Source organism: Dermacentor albipictus, chromosome 1 (genome assembly GCF_038994185.2).
Source record: "Dermacentor albipictus isolate Rhodes 1998 colony chromosome 1, USDA_Dalb.pri_finalv2, whole genome shotgun sequence".
NCBI lineage: Eukaryota > Metazoa > Arthropoda > Arachnida > Ixodida > Ixodidae > Dermacentor > Dermacentor albipictus.
This window is the reverse complement of record NC_091821.1, coordinates 114,000,478-114,024,146: the sequence shown is the minus strand read 5'-3', so window position 1 is coordinate 114,024,146 and position 23,669 is coordinate 114,000,478. Positions and strand designations below refer to the sequence as shown.

Here is a 23,669-nt window from a genome sequence, read left to right as displayed (position 1 = left end):
TGCGGAATGAGCGGGGTTCTGGTCCATTTGGTGGCAGCTGCACTTCGATGAGCGATGTATGCAAAAATGAAAAAAAATGAAATAAATGTATGTATTTCGTGATTTCGGTGCGCTGAAAGGAACTGCAGTAAGCAGGATTTATTGCGAACCTGTGATGTGACACGATATTATTTAGTTTTGTGCACTAGAAGAACGAGAAAATGTTCACACCTCGCTGAAAACGCTAAATCTAGGAATCAATATAACTTTCAGGGACATCGGGTGATTCACTGTATGGCTTCACGTTCTGGGCATGTTATGCTGTGCCTATGCGCACGCAACGCCAGAGTAGCGGGATTAGACGCAGACGTCCACTAGCCCCTCTTTGCAGCGAATTTATGATGATCGCCTCGTGGGCACGTCTCGACACGTTTTAAGCCTGTACTGCCGAGCGTGAGTACTGGGTGCGAAGAGCGTCCATTCGTCTTGTACCTCTCGCCATATTTTGTAACAGCCAAAAGGTCAACGAAGGGGGCCACCACGTGCAAGATTAAAAGGCCGGAGTAAGAGACAAGGAAGTTTTAGGGAAAACACGGGGAAGACGGGAGATGGAAATTCAAGACGATGATCAAAACGAGAACAATGTAAAAGCGTTAGCCAACGTTTCGACAAGTGGACTTGTCTTTTTCAATGAAGCTTTAAGATATTAGTCCGCTTCTGACAAGAATCTTCGGAGAAGAGTTAAAGACAAAATACGTACTGTGTACAGTTGAGAAAAATAATGACACATTTACGAACATTAGTGCACCCCTATCGTCACAATAGCAATGACACAGTGGAGGAAAAGGAGCCGAACTCTGTTTCGTACCTGCCCGGATGCAAAGCGAAAGATTATACAAACTTAGACTGACATTAGCGATGAAGTTTTGGCCAACTTACTGCTCGTGTTAGAGGCAACGGTTGAATTTTGGCGTTTTTTACGTGCCAAAATAGCGATTTGATCATGAGGCACGCCGTATAGTGGGGGACTCCGGATAAATTTTGACCACCAGGAAATGCACGGGGCACGGGCGTTCTTGCATTTCGCATATGCATGTGATGTATACATATACGTGCGTTCTGTATCTGCTTAACGAATTCTATGCGCGTGATCTTGATTGTGACGACGACAATGCCAACAATCCTAACGCATAAAAAGAAATGAACTATGCCCAATCAAAATTATGCTCTCCCAATGTTCCCTTATGATTGTTTGGTGCTTTCATTCGTCATTGTTTTGTGTAGTTTTCGTCACCTTCTGTGTTGCCGATGCCGCTCGTGGGTATGAGCCATGTTTTGAAACAACACAACGACGACGACATCCAGAAAAACTGTGCTCAATTGGCGGACTCGCTAGTAACGGTCCTGTTATTCCTTTGTGTACTATTGTCTGCCTATTTCACTGTGGTTAGATTTCGCACGCGTACTGTAACGCAGTTGTCTAACCCCGTGTTTACTGCTTCTCCTGAATATCGACAACTTCCATATCCCTGGCGTAAGGAATCATTCAATACACGCAGACTTGAAGTATCCTTGACTAAATTACGCTTGTCAAATTCCCTTTCTTAACTTTTGCCTACGCAGGTCTGGTTTGAGCCATCCCCCCTTTGCATTTTTGCAATTAGACCACTGATGTCTATCATGCCTTCGAAATTTCCTTTTCCAAAATTTGCCTGGATCTCGCAATTCCTAATATTCTTTCATTTCGTGCTTCGACTCTCGGGTACAGTCACAGGGAGGTCTGTGCCGCCGTCCAAGAATTTAAGTTTTTATTAAGTTCAAGCGATTGCACAGTTACATAGGATTTCTCTATCATTATTAGTATTAGGGTATTTCAGTTCGCACTATGTCAGTCACTGTGTTGCATCTATCACATTAAATTTACCAGTTCTCGTAAATTTGCAAGTGAAATTGAACTTCTATAATGATTATGGCTTATCCACTTGTGTTTAGGCCAATCCCCCACAATAAGTATGAGCCAGATTGCATGAGGACAACAACACAACTCTGCTCAATGCAGACCCTTAAGCGCACCCCCAAACGGAGTTTTGTTTTGTTAACTCACGCGCGCGGGCCAACTACAGCTCCAGTTGTTGGCATTTAAGGTTTCGCTCTTGGTGACCATCTGCAGTTCTTGTGAAAATTCACGCATAAACGCCTCTGGGAGTTGTCTAAGTATGGGTAAGCATTGTGCTACTTGCTCATCTTCGCGCAGCCCGGCGTCATATATGAATGTTATGAAGCTTGATCCGACCAGTACAGCGTACCTGTACTAGGTGGGACCGGTAAGACCAACCTCCGAGCCCTCCAATCTGTACAAGCTCAAGCTCTGAGAATTTGTCTTGGCCTTCCGAGGTGTGCATCAACGGCAGCAACAATAGCCATCGCACATGACCACCCTATCAATACGTATATTCATGTCGACTCCTTACGGGTGCACATCAGGCACTTTGCCCGACTTCCATCGCATCATCTTACCTCCCTTCCTGCCGCTCGACCTCGTTAAGCGTTTAGTAGAATTATTGCCGCCAACCACGGAAGTTTACCGTCAAACTTCACACATGCAGCACGGCCATCTCTACCGCTGTGGTGCCTGCATCCACTCCAGGCCCTTCTTGTTATTCCCGGCATCAAAAAGAAAACGGAAATGTCATCTATCGCCCTCAAACAAACCGTCCTTTCATTCTTACATGAAAAACACAACGAACGCACTCACGTTTACGCGGACGGTTCTGTCTCCTGTAATAGTTCAGCTGGAGAAGTGGTACTTCCCGCTCAATCTCTCACTATCAAATTCAAGACGTCTTACGCTACATCATCGACGGCTGCAGAACTCGCAGCTATCCGTGCTGCTCTGGAGTTTATAGGTCCCAATTCACCACATTCATGGTTCATCTTTTGTGATTCAAAGGCAGCTCTCCAGTGTCTGCTGTCCCCTTTCAACCATGGACCAAATGTACAATTAGTCGCAGACATCCGACTACTCCACCATTACGCAATCGACAAGGGACCCAACATTATCTACCAGTGGATACCGGGTCACTGCGGAATTTCGGGAAATGACAGTGCGGATGACGCTGCCCGGTCGGTCCATGATGGTGCCCAGATTGTACCCATACCGCTGTCAAGAACAGATGCAGCCACAAGTCTTCGCTTCCTCGCACGCGAGCTTACGCAAACTCTGTGGAACACCAGCGAATTCACGAACACACGTCTTCACAGATTGGATCCAAGTTTGCAACTCCGTCTTCCACCAGGGTTGCCACGAGCGGAAGCAACACTTCTGTGCCGCCTATGGCTCGGCGTGGCATTCACGAACTCCTATTCCTTCCGTATTGGAATGGCCGACAGCCCTGCTTGCGACACCTGCGGCCGCGAAGAGACGATCGCGCACCTCCTCTGTGACTGTCCACGTTACAATGTGCAAAGTGCTCGTAACCGTGCTTGAAAAACTGGACAATCGCCCCTTCACATAAGAGAAAGTTCTAGGACACTGGTCCAGACGGGTTTCGGCACTCAAGGCCTTAAGGGCTTTGCTCAAGTTCTTAAGGACATGTGAATTGTGCGAACGCCTTTAACTATTGTTGCGCGTAACATCGCGTTACTGTGTGCATTTTCTTGTTTTTTTTCTCTCTCTTCCTTCACCTTTTATTCCCTTTACCCCTTTCCCCAGCACAGGGTAGCCAGCCGGTATTTACACTGGCTAACCTCCCTGTCTTTCCTTCCCTTTTGTCTCTCTCTCTCTCTTGATCCGACCAGTGTAAACGACAGCGCTGCGGCGACACAAACTGCTGCGGACGGCGGCGCGAGGTGAATCGATGAGGCCAGCAAACTACTGCAGGTGGCAGCGCCAGGTGCGCTGATGACGTTTCGATCATTACAAGCCGTTATCGCTCTGTAGCGCCTTATCCACCCGCGTCGAGCCGTTATCAAGCATGGTCAACTGCACTCCGGCAACGGCGGCGTATCGCCGGTTCGCTCTGAAACGAGGCCGTATCTCGAAAGCGATCTGCGATGGGGACACAGTGCGGCGAGTGCTGTGTTCTCGTCGCTTCACGTTGAAGCGAGACGGAGCGCGAAGGTGAGTTCGCTCGCTGCTGGGTTGCCTGGCTTGAGAGCGATCGTCTTACGGGGCGGACGGACGGGTTTCTTCGTTGGGTCGTAAGGCATAGAAATCCTTACGCGCTTAATAGCGATTCCAAGTTTAGAGGGGCGAAGATTGCGTCATTGATATTTTTGCAGTACTTCCCAAAGGTAAATGCGAGATATTTTTAGCAAGCAGTTCATTTTTATGAATTACGTGGGCGGACTTCGATAACCTCCTCAATTTGCTATTTCATGTGCACATCGCAGATATTTTCTTCGAATCACATAAAGAAAAAGTAAACAGCGGTAATTTGACGGCGACAATGCTTACGGGAAACGTTTTAAGTTCATGGTCTCGTCCCAACTAATGTTTTCTTGCTTTTTGCCTTGGTGGTTGGAAACTTGCCAAGTACTTAAGCGCGTTGAGAAGCTGTAGGTACGCTGCAAGAGGTGTTAGCTCGGAACACGAAAATTCGTTGCGTGCAGTCAACTGGGACCGAGAGAACCGCTAATGGTCGCCGCTGTGAGATTCTTTGATCGCGAATTCTTCACAGGCGAAGGTAGAACACGACGCAGTCATGTCATAACGTGCTAATCGGTTCGAAGATTGTCTATATGAACCATCTGCAAAATTCAAAAGAAAAGAAAATAGTGAGTGAGAGACGTGACCTTGCCATTTCTTGCGCGCAATCGCTTGAAGAGAGCACTCGTTGCGTCCCGGTCGCTTATGAGGTCTTAGTCCCGGCATACTGCGCGAGTCGAAAACTCATTAATTTCGCAAGGCATTGTTGAACGAAGAAACCTGAAGGCGTGTTCTTCATTGGTTGAGATTTTACTTGCTAGTAAACGCCTGTATAGAATTCGGCGTACATGATATACAGGAGGATGACTGGATAACTAGATACCCAAACTCAGTGCTATACCTGTAATTCGTACTCTGCTCTCTTCAAAAGACCCTCCATACGTAGACGGTCATCGTCCCTCGTTAAACGAGCCCACCTCTCGAATGATGATAGAGCCCCGTCCTTTAAAAAAAACACAGAACCATGTGCACCGCAGTGGGATTGACGACATCTCACAAGTGCGTGAGGTCCTCGAGACAAGTTTCTGTATAGACACTCTACATGTAGCATGCTGCGGCGTCGCTACCGAAATTTGAGCCATTAATCTTTTGTGAGGCCCGGCGACGCGCTGTCGGCTCAACACGGCCTTGGACTTCGCAACCGTTGTTAAATGTGTCTAATGAACTGCGAGTGCATGCCTTAGGAAAATGTAATCTTGGGAATCTACTTGTATTGAAGCAATTCATTTAGCGCGATAACTACAGAAACTTTACGCTGTAATGGCCGTGCCAGTCATGCCATCGGAAAACTGATAGGGACGAAAGCGCGTGGCTTTAACTATAATTTCTCTCTTTCACTCATGCACACATGCACATTACTGCTTATTGCGCCGGAACATGTGTGATGTTTCGTCTGTCACCAAATGGGAAAGCTTTGCGACGAGATAAAATCTCATATGATTATGTGTCTCTTTTATAACATTAATTTTTTATACTGTGCGTTGTAGGAGAGAAAAAAATAATCTTGTGATAGGGAGCTCCACAACGTGAAAGCAGTGAAGGAATTTCGAAGCCTTTGAAACGGGGCTCATGGAATCCAAGCAGCCAACCTTTCGATAGGCATCCGCGACGACGCTCGGCTAACCTGAGTGCTTGTTTCATGCGTAGCAGTGAGGCGTTCTTTCATTTGTCCTGTAAAAGCAAGTTTACATATCTTCGCAGAAACAAGCAATGGCTGCTCAGACCGGCTCTTTAGAATCAATTTTCTTGCAGATGCGCGGTGCATATTAAAGACCCAGAAGTAAACAAAACGTACTTTGTCATGCTGTTAGCGCTCATAATAAATGTCAGAAACGAGGGCGATGTAGGTGCGTGAAAACACACGCCTTTATTTTTATTATTAGTTCAGAAAAGTTCGGAGAGTAGCTGGCGAGTTTTACTACAATTTAGCGAACTTTAAGGCATATTTAAAGATGCACATTAACACAACCGTTCGTGGCATCGAATAGGCACTAAAGCGTCGGGCTAACATGCCTGGGAGATAACGAACCCTCCACGGCCCGCTGTTTCTATGAACTAAGCCTAATTCTCACACACACACACACACACACACACACACACACACACACACACACACACACACACACACACACACACACACACACACACACACACACACACACACACACACACACACACACACACACACACACACACACACACACACACACACACACACACACACACACACAAACACACACACACACACACGCGCACGCACACACACACACACACACAGAGAGATAGAGAGAGAGAGCGAGAGGTAATAAAAACAGAAGGCAACGTCTACCACTCCACCCGCTCAAAACATGCACTAGGTGTTCGATATAGAGCCTTTTTCACTCTACGCGTACAGTCAAAGACGTCCTTACACCTTTCGGCTCTTTGCGAAATCTTATTTCGTGGTCATTTACGTCCTTTGTCTTTTACGTCACTTCGACAAGCATTAAGCTCCTCAGGTGAGGTTACATTCATACGGCAAGTTTTCAGGGCCTTTCGAGCCATGACGCGTTTTTTAACTTGCGCATGCTCCATTGTAACGAGGAACAAGCGAAGGCTCTCCAGTGGTGCATAAAAATGGGGCTACCGCTCATTCTTCGAAAACGTCACCAAAGGAAAACAAGAGCGCCTTGTTGACACTATGGCGGCACCGGTATTGCGGTGCACCCCTTTTGTTGTTTACCTGAGCGAGTTCTTTTGATTTTGGTTTCCTTTTGTTTCACCCCCAGTGGAAAGCGGCGTGTTTGACAGCATGCCCTCATCTGTGAAGATGCTTACAAAACAAACTCTTGGGCTGCACGCGTAAATGAAAGTTAGAAAAAAAAAAGAAAGCAAGAAACAAACTCCACATTGGGCGTTCACTGCAATCTTATCCTTCTTGCGCGCCACATTTCGTGTTTCCCCTTTTCTTGTTCATGCGAAAAGCAGCTTTTAAGAAGGGAAGAAGAAAAGAAAACGGTTTTCGCAGGCAAAGTACACCCTGTAATTTGGCGGCGTCGCCTTCTTTCTTGGCCTTTGACCAGGAACGCGGAATTTCGTATCCCGCGCGTCGTATGACCGGGCTAACAAAGAAAGCAAGAGCTGTCCAGGCACTACGACCGTGTTCACAAACATCGTGTCTTAAGCAGAGGTGGGCAAGTGCGCTTAATTTTCATTTTGTTTCAGTCCCTTACTCTCAAAACTTAAGTCTTTTCGTCACCTAACCTTCACTTCCAAGACGCGAAACTTACATGTCCTCGCTTGCCCTCAATCTCTACATACAGATAAGTGTCGCGCGTCCTCTCGCTCAGTTTTCTACGTCTCGATATTTGATTTGATGATCTGTTAGTGAAAACGGCTCACGTACATTGAGAACGATAAATAAGTGTAAGCACAAACTTTTGTTTGTCGACATATAAGCGTACATCTGTAAGCAAGGGTACAACTTAGGAAATTAGCATTTTTTCTAAAACATTGCCTTGTTAGTGGCACAAAGCAGTTTTAGCAGAAATACGTAGCAAATAACCACAGCGATACGATTCGCGTATGCAGTGATATCATTGTTAATTCGAGCACAATTTTTCTAAAGAAAACCTATAAAGCTTCCTCGAATTACGTCAGTAGAGATGAATTATGTGCCAAGACGGACGTCACATGCAACAAAAACCAAAGCAATTAATTTACTATGTAACTAATTGCATAAATAAGTTTCCAGTTGCCAACTTTGCGTCCCATGTTCATAAGGGAATGCTGTAGTAAATGGTCACGAAAGTTCCGTGTTTCTGCACTTGAAGATGACCAGGTAGGCCGAAATACCTGGGCTCCATTTAGGCGTTCAATTTTTCTGATTACGCACGCGACACCACGAAACGCGGCGCTGTGTCCAGCCCCTGCGTGACGTAAAAGCGGGAAGTAAAATGAAGCTCCCCTAGCAATTCCCACATGATGTTATTCTGTTTGGCGCTGTGCACAACTCTCGATTGGATGCGTCAGTGACCTTTACAGCGGGGGCGAGACGCACTGCTTTATCGTGCCGTATAGCCCCGATTAATTTTTTTTTTTTTTGCAGCCCTGCTATGTCACAGCAGGCTTGAGTCGCGAGCCACGCTACGCAGTGTAGCGGGCGAAAATCGGGTAAATTCAACACATAAATCGCGGCCAATCATTTTGGTTAACACGGCCGTTTTAAAATATGGAAACAGGAAACTACACTTTTACGACAGTTTCCTTCAACTTTCGAACCTAAACATGTGCCCCAAACATTGTAACTAAGAAGCTATTGAACGTTAATTATTTGATTGCTTTCCGTTTGTTTGTAGATGATGTCCGCCTGGGCACATAATTAATGCGTAGTGACGTGGCCGTGTGCTGACAGCCTAGTCCTGTTCACCAACCGCAGCTGGTCCTCAGGACTTGGCCTTGTCAGCCGGGCCTCCCCCTGGTCTTCTGGTAGTGATCGGATGAGCATTGCCCGTGGGGTCTTGTTGCATTCCCAGTTCATGTGGGAAGGGGTGTTTGGTCTTTAGCAGAATTGGCAGTCCCTTGTATTTGTTGAGGAACACGTCGCGCGTAGTAGAGTGCCGGCGTAATTTGAACGCATCGTTTCCATTAATCTTGCATGATAGTGGCGGATATCCCCGCCTGTTCGTTTTGTGATGTTCTAGAATTTTGTAGTATTTGCTTTGTACTCTTTCGTCTTGGTCTGGAACAGACGATGTCATGGTGGGGCTGCCCGGCGTACATGTTCACGGGCGGCGGCATGAGCCGCTCGGTTTCCCACAGGATGCTGGTTTCTCCCATTACTGACACCCTCACCCTATAGGGAGTGAGGGTGTCAAAAGCATCAAGGGGTAAACTCACTCCTGTGCTTCGCCCTTCAGGGGTAAAATCGAATACATAGTGGGCACAAATTAAGTTTTCTTTTTTGGGCGGCTTTCAGTGGCAAGTAAACGTGATTGTAGCTTCCTCAGACGACACGAAAACTGCGTGAAATAGTAGCCGTCGCTGTCAAACTCCTGTGTCTGGTATTTCGGTGCGCACCAGCTAGTCAAAATTAATACAAAGTTTTGAACTACAGTTCCTTTCATCACAGAAGTTGTTCGAGATCGCTGTGGTGTAAAACAGCATTAAGGCTAACTAGCCAACTTAAGGGTGCAAAAATTTTACTCTGTATTGCTATCGTTCCAACTGGAAATTAAGTAGATGTAGTTCAAAGCTGGGGGACTGCGATCGCCAGAGTACTGGTTAAATTTTGCTGTATCGATACGCCGATGCTGTATGCCCTCGAGTTATTAGAAAATGAACACATAAACAGCAATAGTAAAACGATGACATCACGCGGCATTTCACTTGGCAATGTCATGGGCACAACGAACAACAATTACCTACAGCTTTCTCGCAGGACAAGCACGTGTCCGTCTTTGTACCACTAGCAACGATACGCATTTTAAGCCGCCTATTCTTGAGCACGGCAGAGGTATAAGCCCTTATTTTCTTTTGTTAAAAACTCAGTCACTGAAACTTTTTGCGTAATGATAGTCCTTTGCTTTGTTATAGCCGCATGTGACGAAGTGACTGCCGCAAGAATCGAACGTAAATCCCAAGTTCCCTGCCAAACCTGGAACGAATCCTGCGAGATGCTCGAACGTCATCGTCACTTAAAGCGCGGACAGATGGACCGAATTCGCGACAGGATTTAATTATAAGTTTTTATCGGGAGATGTCAGGATTCCGTGAGCTTCAGTGTTTTGCCTGCTTTTCTACATTTCGAGGTTGTTGAGCTATGCTGTCACATCTTCAATGCACTTTCAACTCTTATTCTCGAGGTCGTGAACACTCTTCTTTAAGCTACCGATGCCTTTGTCCTGCTCTGTCTGTTCCTTCAAAATTTCATCGTACCCTTGTGACATCGTTCTCGATTGATGCTTTACGTCCTATAGGGACATCGAAGAGAAACATTTGAGTTGTGCTGCTAAATCACCCTTATTTAATGCTAAAAACCACTCTTTCCACGAGCAAATGCTTCGCAAGGTCGAAATAACACACGAACGAAAGAGCTACGCCACCTTAGGGTTCCTGCGCCAGCATCGCCGTGACGTCATGGATTTTGGCGGCATGTGCTCGATCCTAGTTAATTGTATTATCTGCAAGCATCGATGCATTCTCTTATAGAAGAGCCAGGTATTGAACTTGACAGGCTTCGAGTAAATTTCGTCAAGCCACAACCACCTAAATACGAAAAAAATGCTTTGACATCTGTGACGTCACACCGGCGCACCGGCGCACCGGCGCTCCGGGTTCGGCGCCAATTTAGGTAAGAAAAAAGTAACCTTGGCATTCGTTTTCTTTCCTAATAAGCAGTTCGTTCATTCATTCATTCATTCATTCATTCATTCATTCATTCATTCATTCATTCATTCATTCATTAGTTCATTCACTCATTCAATTTATTTCTCCTTGTTACATCAATTGCATAAAAAGCTGTTGGGCCAGTAGCCAAAGGATATAGTGTGGGCCATAGTCAGTATGCATATATCAGCAGCTAGAAAATGTAGTACATATCTACTTCCTAGTTAAACAATTTAAAACAATTAAGCGATCACAAGAACATGCAACTAACAAAAAAATACAGTAGATGATACAAAAAAGGAATCAAGTAATTTGAGATTGGGGCAGCTTTTTGACAGCGATTACAAAATTGTTTGCCATTTTTACTTCACGAGAAATTCAATTCCAAATTTCGGCACCATGAAACTCGGTCTTTGACCATACGTGTTACGATAGACAGGTAGGTTAAAATTTATATTGGTTGCATTCCTTGTATTACGATTAGGTGTAACGAACCAGTCTGGCCGCAGTGAGTGATATCCGCGTATAATGCTGTTTATCAGAATCGCAACTTTCATTTCAGGTGCCAGAGGAAATGGTAGTATGCTGAGACGGCTGAATAGCATGATGTAGTTATCATGTTTGCTTGTGTGAGTTATAGTATGTATGCCCTTTTTTACAACTGAATAAGTGAATCTATGCAGGTTTTATATGTACCAGCCCATGACTCAAACAGTATATGATGTAGCAATGAGAAAGAGAAAAGTAGATTATCTTAAGTATATTAAGATTAAATTATGCTCTACATTTAATTAGGACATAGCAAGCAGAGGCTAATTTCGAGCATATGCTGGATATATGTGGTCTCCAGTTTAGGTTGCGATCTAATAAGCACTCTAATCTAATAATATTCCTAAGTATTTTATGGTGTCTAATTGCTAAATAGTGCCACCTTCGACAAAAATTTGCGTACCTGTTGTGTCATGTTGAGAATATCGGGAGTGGAATACCACGTATTTCGTTTTATCTCTGTTTAATGTTAATTTATTCCTCGTAAACCAAGTTGATATGTTTGATAATTCGTTATTTATACTGTTCTGCAATCCCTTAAGAGATTTATCTTAAAAGATTAGTGCAGTATCATCAGCGTAAATAGCAGATTTTGGTAATATTACTGCTGATGGCAGATCATAAATATACCGCGAGAATAGTACGGGCCCCAAAACTGATCCTAGCGGAACACCTGTAACAATAGTGCTATATTGAGAGGAAAAGGAGCCAGGACTTACATATTGCTTACGTCAACTTAAGTAGCTAGAAAAGAGGTTCATAGTAGTTTCGTTGAAGTCGCAGACCTGTAATTTTTTTAGAAATATGGAGTGAATGACAGTGTCGAAAGCTTTCTTTAATTCTACAATCATTGCTACCGCAAATTCATTTTTGTGCAGTGATGTGTTTTCACTCCGAGTTACTTCTAGCACTGCTGATGATGTTGATTGATTGGCTCAGAATCCATGTTGGGAATCTGTTAGAAGCTTGTTTGTGTTAAGGTAGTGTTTTAATTGAGCCGCAATGACCTTCTCAAATACAGTATTTATAATGCTGAGCACAGAGATAGGCCTATAGTTTCCAGGGTCATTGATGTCAGCGCTTTTATATATAGGAGAAACTCTTGTGATTGTTAAAATGGCAGGGTATGTGCCTCGGCTCATGGAGTTATTCAACATTTTTGTGAGTGCAAGCTTAAGAACATCAACGCTTTATTTCAAAGCTTTTATGGTAATGCCAAAGTGAGCAGCAGCTTTGTGACAAGGCATGCCTGATATAGTCGAGGTTACAGTATGCTCGTCCACCTGCTCCAAGCAAAGTGTACTAGGGATGATCGGGCAATTAAAATTGTTCTCACCGGCGGAAATATGTTCTGCTAGCCCTGGACCAATGCTAGTAAAGTATGCATTAAACGTTTCAGTACATTTCAAATCAACCTGTTCAGGGGTGATTTCTTTTTTAACCGGCTCGTCAATTACATCTTTTACAGCCTCCCACAATTTTTTAGTATTGCCTTGTGCTTGTTGTATAAACAAAGTGTTGTATTATATTTTTGCCTCCGGATTAGAGCCCCAACATTGTTACGAGAGATCCGGAAGTTTTGCAGATAATGATTATCTTTCTTTTTTTCTATTTTTGTTACCTCCAATGCATTTCCTTTATTGCTGTAAGTATAGTATTAATTATCCACGTGCATAAAGGTTCCTCGTATTTGCTGTGTTTATACGTGGCACATTCAGATATCACGTTTGTTAATGCATTTGCAAAGTTTGCGCATTCGATATGAGTGTCAATGTTAAATATTTCCTGAAAATCTTTTCTTTTAGTTTTTCGCCCACAATTTCTTATATTAATCCTGTGAGTTGCCGAGAGGTTGTTCTTTGTAACGGCATTATCTGTGTTTCGTAATCAATCGACAATAGGGCAGCGGTCAGAGAGACTCACATCGTATACGCCAGCAAATATATTTTGAAGTCAACTTGCCAACATTGAAGTCAACTAAAATAGGGTTTTAAGAGAGCGGGTTTTCAGTCTAATGTGACACAGTGTTTATCTTTTGTCCCTTTAAGCTTGAGTAGGGAGGTTGTTATCAAGAGCGGCTGGGCATGTTGTTATATCTGCCGCATTTACAATTAGCTCGGAGTTCTTGCCTGACTTTCCGTCGCTCTTCAACTTCGCATAACGTATAGAGGGGCTCCAGCAGCCCCTACCGCGAGCTCACTCCTACTCTTAAAGGTAGATTTTGAGACGCCAGAACAGTTGCCCAAATAGCAAACAGTCTCGCTCCAGGCATTTCATTCTGTATCCGTCACTGGCAGAGGCTCGTTGCAGCAAAAGCACGCATCATCGTCTTTACCCGTGGCGGTAAAGTACGATGCACGGATACAGAATAGGAAAAAAAGAGACCATGCAGCAATTTAGCAGAGGGGGTAGTCGTTTAGCGGCACTAAAACATAAAGGATATAGCGAAACAGAAAAAGGAGACTCAGCCAACCTGGAAGAACAAGACGCACGGGGCTGAATCCGCAATGTTTTTCGTTCGTAAGAGTTATTTGCCATTAGCGTTTGCCTTAGCTGATATGTCAAGCATTAGGATTGGCTGGGATTTTCTCTTACGAATATTTTTAGAGTAAGAAATTGTTGCGAATACCGGCCACAATCTGTTAGGAGGTTATCCATTCGCCCCTGTTACCGCTACCAACCTGCGTTGCTTCAACTAGACCTCGAGGGGTACCACAGCGGAAAACCCAACACGCGACGTCCACGCAAGTGAAATCGTAACTCAGATGCGTTCCGTGTACTCACCATATAATGATACAATCGCACGGGATGGTCTTCAGCGTGGGGATCACGCAGCGTTGGACAGACGCAGCAACGCTTTGCTGTAAAATACGTCAGAAGTACGTTCCACGGGGTTGCCGCATCAGTATTTAGATTTAAAGAGAACGTTTGCGGCACTGTCGTACACAACTAACTTATTCGCTACGGGACGATAAGAAAGTAAATATAGTAAAATATGGTAAACCGAACCATGTACAGCGACCAAGCGGTGACTGTCAGTTACGACGTGCTTGTGTGGCAGCCCGCACCCTTCCACTTTTTGGCATCTTGAACCAGTGACTGAAGGTACCAGTGTCACTCACATAGAGAACGCAGGTGCACGGCCAAGTAAGTATGTAGTGCGCGGCAGGACTATGCAATACAAATCTGCGGCATTGGGAATTAATCCCTTGTCTCGCCACGTCACCGATGTTCCTAGAGGCTCGCTTGGCTGCACGTCCCCACGGCTGCGGCCGTTCCTTTGCTGCGCGACGCTGCGCTCCGTTTCTCTCGGGGCTTGCATCGATTCTTCGCGCTGCCGCCTGCTTACTCGTGGCCGCGGGACGAACACAAAGATCGCCTTCAAATATTCACGCGGAGTGCAGCCTTTCTCTTCCTCCGGTTGCATGCACCGGTCGGGGTGCGTGCGCTTTGCCAAAGGTTCATTCCTTGACTGCATCATCGGAAAAACGAGTGTCTTGATCCGGGCGACTGTGAATCTGGCATTTGGAACAGAAGTACGCAGACAAGAAATGGGACACGCTCAATCCTTGAGCTGCGCGCGCCCCTCTTACCCGTTGGCCCGGGAGATTACCTGCACGAGGAATAGCGTCAGTAGAACCAGTGTACTTTACGATTTTCTATTCGGTCGTCGACCAAGAAGCGAGCTCTCCCGGCTTTGTCTAGGCGGCGATTAGTTCGTGTGCTTTGCTCGATTTTGCTTTTAAGAGGCTGTCGTATTGGAAGACACCATGCGATGCTACTGTTGATCATTAAATAGAGGCGAATGCGGCTCCTACAACAAAGCTGAAGGTCTCCGCAATGCTAAAGACGTCACATGTATCATCAACGACAGCTGCTGAACTCGTAGCCCTGCGTGCGGCTCTTCATTTTATTAAGGAGGAACCATCCCAGGCATGGTCAATCTTCTGTGATTCCAAGGCAGCCCTACAGAGTGTACTCTCAGCACTGCGCCATGGATCACATGAACAGCTCGCCGCAGAGATCAGAGAAGTCCACCATCGACTAGTTGACGAAGGGCACGATATAATATATCAGTGGTTGCCTAGTCACTGCGGCATACATGGCAATGATCGAGCAGACGCAGCTGCCCGATCTGCCCATGACGGCGTCAACTGCGTTGCCATTCCTCTTTCGAGAGCCGACGCAGCGAAAAAACTTGCCACACTTGCGCGTGACCTGACATTAGCCCAGTGGAATTCATCCGATTTCACAAGTGCACGCCTCCATACTCTAGACCCTAATTTACAGCTACATATTCCGTCCGAGCTTCCACGACGTGACTGCACCCTTCTTATCCGTCTATGACTTGGAGTAGCATTTTCAAATGCCTACTCTTTCCTTATCGGAATGGCCAACAGCCCACTGTGTGACTTCTGTGGGTGCAACGAAACGATCGAGCATCTTCTTTGTCAGTGCTCTCGTTTTAACCCACAAAGAACTGTCCTCTCAGCCACCTTAGACAAACTGGACAAGCGCCCTATGACAGAAGACAAGATCCTTGGAACCTGGCCTACGCGAACATCAGCGCGATCCGCTATGAAGGCGCTGCTGCGATACTTGAAAGACACGGGACTTTCTGACAAATTGTGACAGTACACTGTGTGGCGCAGGACTGTACGGTGACACTGCGTAAGACTAGGAATGCCTTTGCGGGTTGCGTGACAGTGCCCACAGAAATAGTTCGTGTGTACGTGCGTGTGTGTGCTTAGGTTTTTTTTTTATTTCCTTTTATTTTATCCTTCTTTCTTTCTCACCTATTGCATCCCCTTTCCCTTCCCCCAGAACAGGGTAGCCAACCGGAGATAATCTCTGGTTAACCTCCCTGTCTTTCCTTTGCCTTTCTCTTTCTCTCTCTCTCTCTCCGCAATGCAGTACGAGAACTTTGTGGTTTGGTCACCCCACTGTTGAAATGTGTTCTTGACTTCTTACGTTATTCCGGTACGAAAGTACGTCAGAAATACATGCATGTTTATCAAGATATACTTCAGGGCTCCAACTAAGTTTCGTCTCACGATATTCTACTCGCATTATCGCGATGGACGAGTTAGCGACGTTATCATTTCCGATTTCATGAAGATACAACAATAAAACTGATGAAACAGCAGAGAAACAAGATGTGTGCAGTCTTCGTAAAAAGCACACCAAAATCACTTACCGGGGAAGAAGGTGCTCTTCATCTAGATTATGTTTCCTAAGGACATAATTACCTCTAGAACAGACGAACGCAGAAGGAAGGAACGTGAACGAGGATACGGGTGGTTAGTGCCACCTATAGTTTATTCAGACCACAACGCAGGAATATCACCAAGAACCTAAGTGCGTCTGCATACCCCCATATAAAAAATTGCGCGTACAAATGTTCTCAAAAGACGTGTGCGATCGTCGCTGAGGACCCTTTATTAAGGCGAAAGCGTTAGACGGCTCATGCAACGAAAAATATGATGTGCCGTTACGCCTTCCGGCGTTATGGCACCAAAATTCATAGGAAGTCGAGCCCTCGACCTTCATTGGGAGTCGAGTCCACGATCTCTGGTATTAATTAGGGTGAATTAGGCCATCAGTTTCGCTATAAGAAAGCGTAATGCCAGGCGGAGCGTCAGTACAACCTGCGATGTTAATTAAGACGAAGTTAATTAAGTCACAGTCAATTAAGATATGGTTAATTAAGGCACTGGAACCCACAAGCTTTGGTGGGAGTTGAACCCACGTTGAGATATGGGTGAACCGGCGATATTTCCAAGTTGAATTCCTATTGACATCGTGAAAGACGAGAGTTGAACCCACTACCCATGGCGTTAATTAAGGCCAAGTTAATTGAGGCACACTTAACTAAGGCACTCGAAGGCTGGTGTGTTACCACAGACACGTTCTGGCTTTCAGTCATGTGGCGTCGTTGTGTTGTGCTATCAGAGACGCACTCTTGCGGCTGTCATGTGGCGCCGCCGCGTCGAACCCACGGGGAGATATGGGCGAACCGGCGATATCCCCAACTTGGATTCCAATGGACATCGTGAAGGTCTAGAATTGAACCTTCGACTTCTTGTGGAAGTCGAACTCACGACCTTTGGTGTTAATTAAGGCAAAGTTGATTAAAGCACTCAAACCCATGACCCAACATGGAGATATGGGCAAACCGGCCATATCTCTCAGTGGGATTCCAATTGACATGGTGAAGGGTGAGAGTCGAAACGACGACCTTTGGCGTTAATTAAGGCGAAGTTCATTAATACGCGATCAATTAGGACATAGTTAATTAAGACACTCGAACTCAGGACCTTTGATCGTGGGTTCGAGTGCCTTAATTACCACAGACAAAGTTCGAGTGCCTTAACCATCACAGACAAATTGCCCGACCATTTTCCGACGTCGGAATTAAAGCTGCGGAACTTGGCCTGCGAAAGAAGGACTGAAGGGCAACTAATCTGAAAAAAAAGAAAAAAAAACGGATCAATCTTTGAAGACACTCCTTGACGGAACTCTGCGATTCGTCGACCCTGCGCCGGAGGAAGCAGTATGCTGCTTTTTGCAATAGGATGTTTTTTTAGACCGATGCCAAGGATATGGAGTGCGGTCGGTGTAGTCTTCTCACAACGTCGGACCAACTCGAGCCTTTTGCCTCCCTTTCATTGCAGGAAAGCAAGTCCCTACCTTGTCTATATCTTGCGGTTGTATTACGTGCTTGGTAGACCAAACGGACCTCCTTTCTGTCTTCCCTCTTCGACGGCTTTTGACATCGACGCCCACTTAAGAATGAGGGACTTGCTCACTGCCGTATACAGCCTGCGTCGACAGTGGGCACCAGAAGCGGATGGTACCACAAACAAAATGCTTGCGAAGTTGGCGCCTGAGCGGAAAAATCATCTGGGCCCATATTCACAAAGAAGCTCCTACGCCAGAATTGGAGTCGAATATAACAGCAGAATCGCTGGTGCATAATTGTGAAGCAATCCGGCGTTTCTTATGAAGCTGTACGAAGCACCTGAATGTCCAACTGATTGTTTGACAGCGTCCTATGATCTAAACATCCGAAACTAAGTATAGCATCTCGGAATACTCACAAAGGAATTGCCTCAGAATCACCCTTGAGGTTCCAGAGGCAACAACGGATGAAACACTCATTTGCGAGTTCCGATCACCCTCTCTACGTCTGCTCTCTTCGATGCATCTTTGCCACTTGAGCGAGTCAGACACTGGAAGAGCTCCGTTGCGACGCCCTCCGAAGGACAACAGTGTCGTGCTTCTGTTGCTCGGTAATACTATCGGAGCCTTTGGTCTTAATATTTGTCACGAAGAAGAGAGTGAACAGAGCCGCCGCCGTCATTTGAGTCTATGGAATGTTATCTGAAAGATTCCTGGTATTACCGCCAAGCGCTCTACACCCGCCGCACAAGCCAAGTCCTAGGGGCTCGAGCAGTTAGATAGGAGGTATCGATATCACGTGCAAGTTTTCACCGATCACTCTGTCGACGTAGAACGCGAGGTTGGGTTCACGACGGTATCACGAAAGCCGCGGCTTTCGTGATACCGTCCGTGGAAGCGTCATGGGCTACCCGACATGAACGGCTGGTTGTTTCTACGGCAGTAAGTTAAAGCGTCGCGACTGAAGCTGCTTTGCGGAAGCTTAAATCTTGCGAACTACAACCGGTGGTGAAATTATCGGACTGCAAGCCAGCACTCCATGTACTGCATCGAACATTCCTTCAACATATTTGCCTATAGCGGTGATTACGCAGTCTAAAGTAACCACGTAGTTTGGGGTTTCGCCTGGACTTTCAGTGACTTCCTTCGCACATCGACGTGTCCGGAAACGAAGACGCAAACAGTCTTGCGCTTCAAGCAGTAACCTACAGCCCTATCAGCGGCTGTCAAAAACAACTATATTCAACAACCTTCACTTCAAGGGACTCAGCTCATCGGAAAGCTCCTCTCCATTTTCGCGCCAGGTCAGCGGGAACGCTGCTGCCCTGACACAAAGTAGGACGGTCATCCTCATCAACGTGTTCTTTTTGCTACGCTCACGCTGATCTGAGTCATTACATATTAGTCTGCCGAGAATTTGTGGTGACACCAGATGACTACGAATGGGAGGTTTAAAGACAGACAAGCGAGACTTTTTGTGAAATAGAAACCCACCAATTGCACACTATATTCGTAAAATTGTAAAACGAATTCCGCACGTTTTTATGGGAGAGAGAGAGACAAGAAGGAAAGGCAGGGAGGTTAACGAAGGTAAAATAAAAAGAAGGATGAAGGAAAGAAGAAGGAGAAAGTCATCGAGCAAGCGCTTGCAAATAGAGTTAACTCACGTATATGTTCACTCATGACGAGTGTTTACTCACAAGCGCTCATCTGGTCCTGTTGTGTTCAAAAAGCGCATTAGCGCTTTGGTGGCATTGTTAATACTCGAGGTCTGCGGCCAGGGTCCCAGTATCTTAGCTTCTGAGAATGGTCTGTCGTCTAAGCGGCTAAGACTCACACGCAGAACATCTCGTTGAGAGTTGTAGGCGAGACAATGGCACAGAATTTGTTCTATAGTCTCATCGCGTCTGCAAGAGTTGCATATGGCGCTGTTGGCTTCGGGAGAGGTTGCAGATACGGAACGTTGGGTAAACTGAGCTGCTTGTAAATGACAACTGCTTTCGGTAACCTGGTGCATAAGCTCATTACGGCAATGGAACAAGGGAACAGCACTTCCCTAGATGCGGATAAAGTGTTGTGCTCGTTGAATTGGATTAGTGTAATGCTACTGCACTACGATATATATATAGGGGCATCGGTCAAAATGATTTGCTTTGCTTAAATCGAGATACCGAATTAACACATGTGTAAAATGCCTAAAAGTTAGATATGGTGATTTGATTACTGGAAATTATTTAGACTTTATCAGCCTGATGTGTTCGTTCAGGAGCTAGTGCCTTTCCGCGCAACAACTGCACCTGTCCTGCAGTAGAATAATTCTGAATAGTCTCAACATGCTTTACTATTTTTCCCGAGAGGCTCCAATAAGTGCTCTCATTCCTTATTGCACACAGAAACAAATATTTGACAATTCCGAGTAGTAAATACTCGAATCAAATACGAATTGAATAGCCATAATTGTTTAATTCGTAATCAAGATTTGAAATATTCGCCAGAGCCCTAGTAAAATCAAGTGGCTGTACATCAGCCTAACCGAATTTTCAACCTATACGTTACACCTGCTACATGAATGTTTGCAGATGAATGTCAGCAGTAGAAGGAGCCGCATATTCACACTTTCATTCAAGGTTTACCAGTCATTCGAACACGATCAACATCCCTGGCACATTGATTGCGCAGCGCAGCTTCTGCTGCTCCTGAAGTTATCCTTGTTGTCAAATACTTTGGGAAGCTGCGTATCGCTGTTCCCACGAGCCATCAAGATTTCCCAACTGGCCAACCTTGACGCAAACTGTGACAGCGGCACTCCACAGAGTGGTACTCTTTAAGCGTCCGACCTTAGTGGAGTGTAAATTTCAACGTGCACTTATAGAAAAAAGCTCAAAGCCGGTAGGGCAGTTGCCAATCATCACCGCCGGCTCTCTATCTGTTCGGCGCGCGTTTAAATAGACAGTCCGCTTTGTGCGGACTCTTACAGAATACTGCCCTGCTCATATTTTCTGTCCTCTTAAACTTCCATCTCTGCGTTTGCGTTTATAAATGCGCGTAATTGCAACAGTAAAGGTGCGCCGTATAATTGGTAGACTTTCTACGAGGTAAACTGTAGGGAACGTTGATAGGCATATCGGCGGTAAAGAATAGAGTGGGGGCTTCAAAATGTTGAGTGTACCTGGCCCGACACGCTTGCAATGACGGGGAGATGGAAAGCGCAGAGATATCTACGTCGGCGAAAAGCTAAGAAGGTGGTGTCGAAGGGCACCATTGAAGCTACTTGGACTAATCGCTGTCATTTTAGCAGTTTTTAGCCTGTTCGAAACCATTAGAAGAAGATGGGCTAAGGGCGCCAATGAAAACAGGTCGCTGTACTTGCGAGCAGTAGTCAAGTGCGTTCAGTTGAACACAAAACAAGATGAGCCTGGATTCGTAAGAACATGCAGGTGGTTCGGGGAGTCATGCGGGCACCGGCCAATTTCGACAGCAAACATATAAACAAATGTGACTGGTTAATGAAGAAGAGTTCTTACTCCAATGAAAAGCTCCCTTGATTAAGCCCCTCACTCACGGCCACCGAGTGAGTGCGGAAGCTTCTACAGGGTAAGCAAATTTTGTTTACACACATCAGTCAAATCGCCCTACCCTCAGGACGCAACAACATATACAGAACTGAAAAGAGGTGGGGCTGACCAACGGACGAGCAAGTTTCAAATTTGATCAGAGCGGGCATCTCGGAGGTGGCAGAAATAAGCGCCTTTCGGCCGTGCCATAAACCAGCACGGCGGTCCACCTGGGGAGACCACAACGGCAGAGGCCATTACACGTATGATGTGCATCCGCCGGCCAGCTTCTGGTTGCTGACCTCGGCTCCCTGCGTGGCGTCTAATCTTAGCCAGTGCATATTGATGGTGATGGCGCAAGCCGTCGAGGTACAAGCCAAATCCAGACTCGGCTATAGCGATCTGGGAAACGTGTCCGGACTTCCCTCGAGAAACGGCGGAGCCTAGCCGAGGATTCCACGCCGACACGCACCCTGCCGAGCTTTGCGAGTGTGCCAACCGCGGCCGTGTGGTCAATAATGCATAGCGCGTTTCATTTATTATTTATTTTTCTTCGATTCTCCGTTGAGATAAGCGCGAAAGTAGCACGTGATTATCTTGCTTTTCTTATCGCGGCTAACCGAGCCACCGGTATAGGGCGTTGGGCATGAAGGCCCAGAAAGGAAAGCGCGCCAGCTGCATAACCTAGCGGGTGACGTCGGACTGTAAACCTATGGTGGTTGTAACCTATGGTTCTTTCGAAGTTCTGGCCTCCTTTATGGAGGCGTACATTATCTTGGACAAGCAAAACGCGGCGACGAATTCTGAGTTTGATAGGATGATGGCTGTCACTCAGTGACAGGCTTAGCCGTGCCGCAAATGGTAGGGAAGACTGGTATTAATAAAACCTTTATGAAGTGAAACGGTGGTCTCCTGAGGTGGCGTTGCGTTGTACCTCTTCTTTTGCTACTTCGTCGGTACAGTTGAGCGAACACAATCAATGCTTGGTTTCAAAACACGCTATCACAATTTACTGTACTGAAAATTTGAAGCAAGGGCTGTCTTATGTCGTCTGTTGATTATGCAGCGTACCACAATTCCGATTATAACTCAAAAATAATCCGCAATTTTATCACAAATTCACTTTTCATATCTGTTCAGCCCACTGGGTGATGGTGGTATAGTCGTCTTTAGAAACAACTGGCCTCAAGGCCTGATTTCGGTTCTGTCTCCTACAACATAATGCAGTCCGTTTTATCATGTCTAATTATAACAAAATTGCAAGCATGAGCTCCAGGAAATCAAGTTTGAACGCCGCAAACAACTTCGTCTGTATTTTTCATAAACTCTTTCATCACCCTGAATTACCCAACGAACTACTTCAGTCACCACATTACATGTCCCGAAGATTAGACCATGCTAACAAGGTTAGCATACATTTTTTTAAATTCAAATACTCTTGCATTTTCAATTCTTCCGTACACATCTAATGAGCGGAATTACCTTACAGAGAATGTTTGTAAAATTCTAAAGCACGAGCTCTTTATTAATGCTGTAGCTGTTATGCTATAAATAGAACCCATTTGTGTACCTGTTCCTTTTGTTATAACCATGTTAATCATCCTTTATTCGTTATATTGCGCACATAAAATTTTTACACACACGCGCGCGCGCGCGCGCGCATATATATATATATATATATATATATATATATATATATATATATATATATATATATATATATATATATATATATATATATATATATATATATATATATATCTTATATATATATATATATATATATATATATATATAGATATATATATATATATATATATCTTATATATATATATATATATATATATATATATATATATATATATATATATATATATATATATATATATATATATATATATATATATACAAACAAGACTCCATGATGTATCAGAGGAACTAGATGGGATGAGGACTGTATATTCCCAATTGGAGGAAATCCTTTCTAGCCTCTATGCGTATTGTGATCTTATGTCTTCACGTGCTCCCTGTTGAAGCTCGCCGCGGTTTAAGCTTAAGTTCTTCGGAAATGACATGACACTCGCTAAGACCTGGGCTCATATTTACGAAACTTTTCTTACGTAAGAACACTTCTCGCATTGGCTAGGGTACACGTACCGGGATACTGTAACGGGATAATCGCCGCATCCATGACCGATCCCAGTCGGAACTTGCGTAACAGAGATATTGTGAACACATGACATGGTATTAAAGCACTAGGCAGACCAAAATGGGAGGAAGTTGCTTATTCAAATGCAGAGTGTTTCTCCGGCGGGCCTCTTTGCAATGTATGA

At 45.2% G+C, this 23,669-nt stretch overlaps 1 protein-coding gene across 3 annotated transcripts in view; it reads left to right on the top strand.

Annotated features, from left to right (window-relative positions):
- Positions 1-23,669, top strand: part of LOC139049454 (tachykinin-like peptides receptor 99D) — an 880,050-nt gene that overhangs the window by 138,226 nt on the left and 718,155 nt on the right. The window contains exon 1 of one of the 3 annotated variants that reach the window (XM_070524903.1): positions 4,083-4,099. The exons of 1 other annotated variant lie outside the window; for it this stretch is intronic. The gene's annotated coding sequence lies outside the window, so the exon portion shown is untranslated. Of the gene's footprint in view, positions 1-4,082; positions 4,100-7,261; positions 7,356-23,669 lie in introns of those variants that run through there. One more of the 3 variants, XM_070524896.1, reaches the window with a different exon arrangement.